Source organism: Dipteris shenzhenensis, chromosome 23, assembly GCF_047967505.1.
Source record: "Dipteris shenzhenensis isolate YYH24624 ecotype China chromosome 23, Dip_SZ_1.0, whole genome shotgun sequence".
In the NCBI taxonomy this organism is placed as follows: domain Eukaryota; kingdom Viridiplantae; phylum Streptophyta; class Polypodiopsida; order Gleicheniales; family Dipteridaceae; genus Dipteris; species Dipteris shenzhenensis.
In genome coordinates, this window is record NC_141618.1 from 39,873,856 (window position 1) to 39,881,411 (window position 7,556).

The following is a 7,556-nucleotide window of genomic DNA, read 5'->3' on the forward strand; positions in this document are numbered from 1 at the left end:
CTACTAGAGAGCACACGGGTGGACAACACCATCAATTGTATCTGATATGAAATTTTTATTCAGCTCTATTGTCTCTATCCTCTTCTTATTGTACTATCATTGTTGTCAAACGATCTCTCCATTGCATTGTATTTCTAAAACTGTACACTCCTCTCTCTCCCTCTCTCATTTCCATAAATAGAAAGCTAATCTTTAGGATTTTTTGAATAAGGTACAATGAAAATAATCCATATATTGTTCATTTGTTGTTGCACCATTGATATGACAGACACACAAGAAGCTCTACAAAGTGATTGTAGGGGTCTTCATCATTTGTGCCTTATGAAAATTTGAAACTTTACCTTGATGTTGAAGGTGGACTCAGATTTCTCTAAACACTTATTTCATTAATTTTGGACTCATATGTCTACTTTTGGACTATTCCTTAAAATCCTTCCCAACTGAAAAGTTTACTTTATGAAACTGTCATTCGAGAATCAAAAGTTTACTTTCTGGCACTATCATTTTCACATAAGACATTTCAAAATATCTCTTTACAATGTTGTACAAATAATGCAAAAACTACTATTAAATCCTAAATTTGTATTTCTTGTTTATAAGAATCATATTCTTAAAATAAAAAATCCGAGTTATTAGTTTAAATCCATGAAAAACCATGCTATTGAGGATTCACAACATTTTAAAAATGTATACATAAGAGACCTGTAAGACTCTTTTTACTTTCAATGCAGAAAACTATAACACTCTTGAATATTCAAGAAATTAAAAGGTTTATATACACATGAGACATGATGGAAGCCTCTTTTGTACTCCAAAAAATAGCAATAGCTATGCTTGCAATTTTACATTATCATGTCATAAGTTTTACAACAAATATTGCTCTGGATGAGTCTTTGTACAAAGGATCTCCTGTGGCCTTTTCAATAATTTAATTTTTCCTTTACAATGAGTTTAGTACAAATGGGCAATCCAAACATTTGCTTGTTTGAATGTCCTTTTCTATCATGATCACAGAAATGAGCGATCCAAACATTTTCTTGTTCAGAATGTCCTTTCTGTCGTCACTTGTCGCTTGGGTGCCATCTTCATTCACTCTCATTTGACAACCACCACCACCTTCACTCTTTCTCGATATTTGAATGGTGTTATCATGCGCATTCTTCATTTGCGCTATCTCCTTCTACTTCCTCCCGGGCGAGCATCTTTGTGAACTCTGTAATGTGCGTAATAATTGGTTGCGGTAATTTTATTTTGTCTTCTACATCATACCCCATGTGCTTCTTTGTTTTCTTTGACCTTGATTTCCAGGATACTATGACTGTCTCTGTGGAAAGTCTTGAAATTGCTTCATGGTTTGGGACCCATTCCTTTTTCAAACAACTACTATACAATGTACTGTTATCTTGGTTCTCCTTCCTGCCCCTTGGCTCATACCATACCGTTGTAAATGTTGTAGCTCTCCCCCGGTCATCCATGCTCACGTCAACTACTTTCGCAACCCAAAACTTCACGTTCTCATGTTCATCATCCGATGGTCGAACTGCAACAAAACAATGGACATCTATGTCTATTTTTGGCATAAACTCTCTCTTCTTGGGTCCACAATATGGACGTGGGAGCAACGATTCAAACTCATTTTCAAAGAGACCACATGCTGGACGCAAGTCATTACCAACATTTGGCCAAAATAAAGGCCGTTCTGCCTTAATATCATCTTCTCGCATTTTTGCAAGGTCCTTTATCAATTGGTAGGTCTTGCTAATTACAACAGTAGTGTGTTCCTTCCAAGAGGGCTTCCAATCAGGAAATCTCCGGAGCATTTCCTCTTTGTATGCAATAAAAGCTTTTAAGCCTTCTATTTTACCTTTGGATTTCTCGCTCAATTCTTTTATAGGAGCCCATGTTGGATGCATTTCTTTGCTCGGGATTGAAGTTAAGAGAGAGTAAGGTTCTTCAGGTTCCCATTTTGTATCAAGAGAATAGTGTTGCCATTGCATCACTGGTTTTTCATCCTTTAAGAAAAATCAAAAATAGTGTGGAGCGCTATGACCAATCAGGCCATCACCACCTTTTTGTATGAAAGGTAGAATAAAGCTCTTCCAATCATACATCCTCTCAACCATTGAGCATATTGTTCCTTCCTTACGGCCACCAACTTGCCTCCCACATTTTCTTATCAAGTCATCCATTGTCTCCATGTCCTTGTGTTTTAGTTCTCTTGAAACTGTGCTAAATACATGATCGATATCCTCATGTGTGTGCCCAACCAACAAAAACCCAACTTCAATCTCATTGAAGATTCTATGAGCGATTAGCATTGAGCAAAATGCAAAGAAGAGTACATTCTTATTCTCTCGTCCACAATTGTCTGCTTGTATTCTCAAAGTTGCTGGTAGGTGACCTTTTTCTGCATGTACATTGTGAATTGCCTTCATAACGGATGTTACAACTTGATTGCTATCGTGTAGATGCAAGGAATCAATCCATATGTCTGCAAAAAACTTAAATCCGTACACTAACACTCCACATAGATGTGTCTTTAAAAAGTATTTGCCTTGTAGCTTAGGTGGAGTGTTAACGAATCGAGGTAATGTTGTTGTATTTTGATCCATACCATCTACAATAATGCACATGTACTCATTTGGGTGAGAAATAGCTTGCTCCTTCCAAAATGCATATTTTATTCTAGAATGTCGAACAAGTCCATGATGAAATTCTCTCTTTCTTTTGTAAGCTTCTTTTTGTTCTGGAGATGTTGCACTCTCAAGTGCTCGCTTTAGATCATCACAGTCGTTGCACTTTGACATTTTTTGCCTCTTTGGGATTTTAACATGTCCAAAGCTTTTTTTCCAAAGAGTATACAAAGTATGAAAAGATGCCGGTGCATGCCCTCTTTGCCTCTGTGTTTCTCCAATAGAGTTAAATACTTCTTTTTTGGTCAAACCTATCGGAAGATGCATTTCTGATAGGTGGGGTTGCGATAAAGCATTTTCATAAATGTAATCTTTCAAAATTGCTGTTGCCGCAACCGTTGAGGCTCTTGTTTTGGGCCTTCCTATGTTTCCATGAATGTTAAATTTAACTCCATACTTTGCTTTATTAGCCAAATTCCAATATGTGCCATGTGATAATCCTGTAATAATGCGATATGCATTATTGCATATACTTTTTCCATTTATAAGAGGCCTTATTTGATGTCCTGAACTTCGCCTTCTCTTATCATTTACAAGAAAGCAAGACAATCTCGTGAGTAGGTATTTATTTCTTCTGCTTCCTTTTCTTTGCCAGACATGTTCTCTACAACCCTTGATGTCATGTAAGTTAATGTATCGCATACATGTATGCTTACAGCATGTAGATCGCATTGCTTTTAGCATAACATCTTCATTCATTACTCTTATTCTCTTTGGTTGCTTTTCTGGATCTGCCTGCACTCGTTGTCTTTTCATGCACCTGTATGTCCGTTTTGGGACCTTCTGTACATTCTTATTTGGATTTGTGTAGTTCTCCTTGTAAGATTTATTTGTCATGTTGTTTTCATGAGATGTTGCATCCTTGATCTTATCACTCTGACAGTCAAATACTGAATATTCCTTTGTTGATGTCATCCTTGCTTTTGATACATTCGTCAAACCATTTGTAACATTTACAAGTTCACAATCAAAGTCAAACACCGAATAGTCCTTTGTTGATCTCATCCCTACTTTTGATACAATCGTAGAACCACTTGTCACAATGGCATTAGAGTGTCCCGAATGATCTTCAAACTCATTTATTCCTGAGAGAACATCACTCATTGATGCACTTTCTATGGATTTCATAACTCCATAGTCAGTGGTGATAGAGTGTCCAGAATGATCTTCAAACTCATCTATTCCTGAGAGAACATCGCTCATTGATGCACTTTCTATGGATTTCATAACTCCATAGTCTTGAAACTCCTCTACTCCAGAGAGAACATCACTCATTATACTATCGTGCATGATTTCCATAATTCCATAGTTACCTGCTTTGACTCCAAGAACTTTATCAGTATCCATGAAGCCATCCATGCTTGAAGATATAACACTTTTGACATCTTTGCCCAAGTTCTCAATGTGCATGAACTCATCCACCCCGGATAAGGAATCACTTGTGAAATATTTTTCTTTCTCGGTACCAATGAACTCATCGACTTCTGATAAGACGTCAGTGCTATAGTTGAGTGCATTGGAATCATCCATCTCTAAGGGAATAGAGCTTGGTACATTGGCATATTCTTTCAATTCTTTGATGTTGTAGTATACATTATGTTTATCATTAAAAACCACATGCCGAGTCTTTCCAATCTTTAAAAATTGCATGCTCCATCTCAAATCCTTACCTACCTCATAGTAGGGACCATCCAATGACATTGAGTTATCATCCATACCATCATCAGTAACTTTTTGAATTCTCATCTGCGCAAATGTCCAGTGTTCAACTTGTTCAAATCCCAAGACTTGACCTTCTGCTACATACTTATTTGTAAATGATAACATTTGTAAAATATCTCCCACTCTAAAATCCAAAGATATGCACTTTGTATTCCTGATGACATGTGTTGGATAAGTCTCATCTCTGTCCCATGCAATAAATGCTTTGTTGGAAGTATTATAGGGCATAACATCTCCAAGAATTTCCATATCCCCACACTTATGCTTTAGCTCAACATGTGCACTAAGAATCCTTGATACGATAACCGCCACCTTAGCTTCGCCAAGTCTTCTAAAGTGACAAATAGAATTTGGATCACTTTCATGGATTGTAGCAAATGCAACTACTTCTCTTTTACAACATAAAATCACCTCCATCCCCAGAATAAATTTTGTAGCCATCTCCTTAGTGAGTCTCCTTTGCAAACAAGCTGTAACAACCATTATAAAGAACATTAGTCTCTTCTCAATAATCTACTTTATTAATGATTTAAAAATCCAGAACGTGTTTGAAAATTTAATTAGACACTAACCAATAACAACCGTAAACCAATAACAACCCTAAACCCTAAACCGTAAACCAAAACAACCCTAAACCCTAACCAATAACAGCCCTAAACCCTAAACCCTAAACCCTAACTCTCAAACCCTAAACCCTAAACCCTAAACCCTAACCCCCAAACCCTAAACCCTAAACCCTAACCCCCAAACCCTAAACCCTAACTCCCAAACCCTAAACCCTAAACCCCAAACCCTAAACCCTAACCCCTAACCCCTAAACCCTAAACCCTAACTCCCAAACCCTAAACCCTAAACCCTAAACCCTAAACCCTTAATCCTAACCCCCAAACCCGAAACCCTAAACCCTAACTCCCAAACCCCAAACCCTAAACCCTAACTCCCAAACCCTAAACCCTAAACCCTAAACCCTAACTCCTAAACCCTAAAGCCTAAACCCTTAACCCTAACCCCTAAACCCTAAACTCTAAACCCTAACTCCTAAACCCTAAACCCTAAACCCTAAACCCTTAACCCTAACCCCCAAACCCTAAACTCTAAACCCTAATCCCCAAACCCGAAACCCTAACTCCTAAACCCTAAACCCTAACTCCCAAACCCTAAACCCTAAACCCTAAACCCCGAACCCTAATCCCTAAACCTTAAACTCTAACTCCCAAACCCTAAACCTAACCCCCAAACCCTAAACCCTAAACCCTAAACCCCTAACTCCTAAACCCTAAACCCTAAACCCTAAACCCTAACTCCCAAACCCTAAACCCTAAACCCTAAACCCTAACTCCCAAACCCTAAACCCTAAACCCCAAACCCTAAACCCCAAACCATAAACCCTAAACCTTAAACTCTAACTCCCAAACCCTAAACCCTAACCCCTAAACCCTAAACCCTAAACCCTAACCCCCAAACCCTAAACTCTAAACCCTTAATCCTAAACCCTAACCCCCAAACCCTAAACCCTAAACCACCAAACTCTAAACCCTAACCCCCAAACCCTAACCCTCAAACCTTGAACCCTAAACCCTAAACCCTAACTCACCAAATCCCAAATCCTAAACCCAAACCACGAAATCCTAAACCTTAAATCCTATGAGTGTTTTCAAGTAATATCATTTATTTAAGTAATAGTTTTAATTAGAATTCATAAGTAATAGTGGAATTGATAGTTGGGAGGGTGGTAGTGGGAGAAAGGGAGAGTGGGAAAGTGGAGAAAGGGAGTGTGGGAGGGTGGTAGTGGGAGAAAGGGAGAGTGGGAGAGGGAGTGGGAATGGGGGAGGTGGGGGTGGGGGTGGGAGAATGGGAGTGGGAGTGGGAGAGGGAGTGGGAATGGGGGAGGTGGGGGTGGGGTGAGGGTGGGAGGATGGGAGTGGGAGTGGGAGGGGTGGGGAGTGGGAGTGGGAGGATGGGAGTGGGAGAGGGAGTGGGAATGGGGGAGGTGGGGGTGGAAGTGGGAGGGGTGAGGTGGGAGGATGGGAGTGGGAATGGGGGAGGTGGGGGTGGAAGTAGGAGGGGTGGGGTGGGAGGATGGGGGAGGGAGTGGGAGTGGGGGAGGTGGGGGGGGTGGGAAAATGGGAGTGGGAGTGGGAATGGGGGAGGTGGGGGGGTGGGAAAATGGGAGTGGGAGTGGGAGGATGGGAGTGGGAGGGGTGAGGTGGGAGGATAAGGGTGGGAGGATAAGGAGTGGGAGTGGGAATGGGGGGGGAGGGGTGGGGGTGGGAGGATGGGAGTGGGAGTGAGAGGTGTAGGTGGGAGGATGGGAGTGGGTGGGAGAATGGGAGTGGGAGTGGGAATGGGGGAGGTGGGGGTGGGGTGAGGGTGGGAGTGGGAGGGGTGGGGTGGGAGGATGGGAGTGGGAGAGGGAGTGGGAATGGGGAAGGTGAAAGAATGGGCGTGGGCGTGGGAGTGAGAATGGGGGAGGTGGGGTGGGAGGATGGGGGTGGGAGTGGGAGTGGGAATGGGGTGGGAGGATGGGAGTGGGTGGGAGAGAGAGAGAAGATAATCTAATAGAGAGGCCAATGGGAGAGGAGATAATGTTATAGAAGGACCAATGAGAGAGAAGCACTTAAAACCCTAGTTTTTCTTATATATACTCTCCTTCTCTCATTTCAACAAGGAAGAGCAAGAGGAGAAGCAAAAAGAGGAGGAAGAGCAAAAGCAAGCACAAGCATCGATTTCAACTTTTTTCCAGGTACTTTTTTTAAAATTTGTATTCTTTGAAATTTTATTATAGAGAGAGAAAAGTGAAGGAAAGATTTTTAGAGAGAGAATATAAGAGAGAGAGTCTTGCTGCCTCGGCAGCAAAAGAGAGAGAGAAAGAGAGAGGGAGAGAGAGGAGAGAAGGGGGGGGAAAGAGAGGGGAGAGAAAGGGAGGGGGGAGAGAAGGGGGAGGGGGAAGAGAGGGGAGAGAGGGGGGAAGCCGCGAGGGGGGGGAGAGAGAGAGGGGAGGGGGAGGCCGCTGCGGCAGCGGAGAGGGGGGGAGGGAGGGGAGGGAGAGGGGAGGGGAGAGAGACGGGGGGGGGGGGGGAGAGAGAAGGGGGAGCGGCGAGAGAGGGAGGGGGGGGGAGAGAGAAGGGGGGCGGAGGGGAG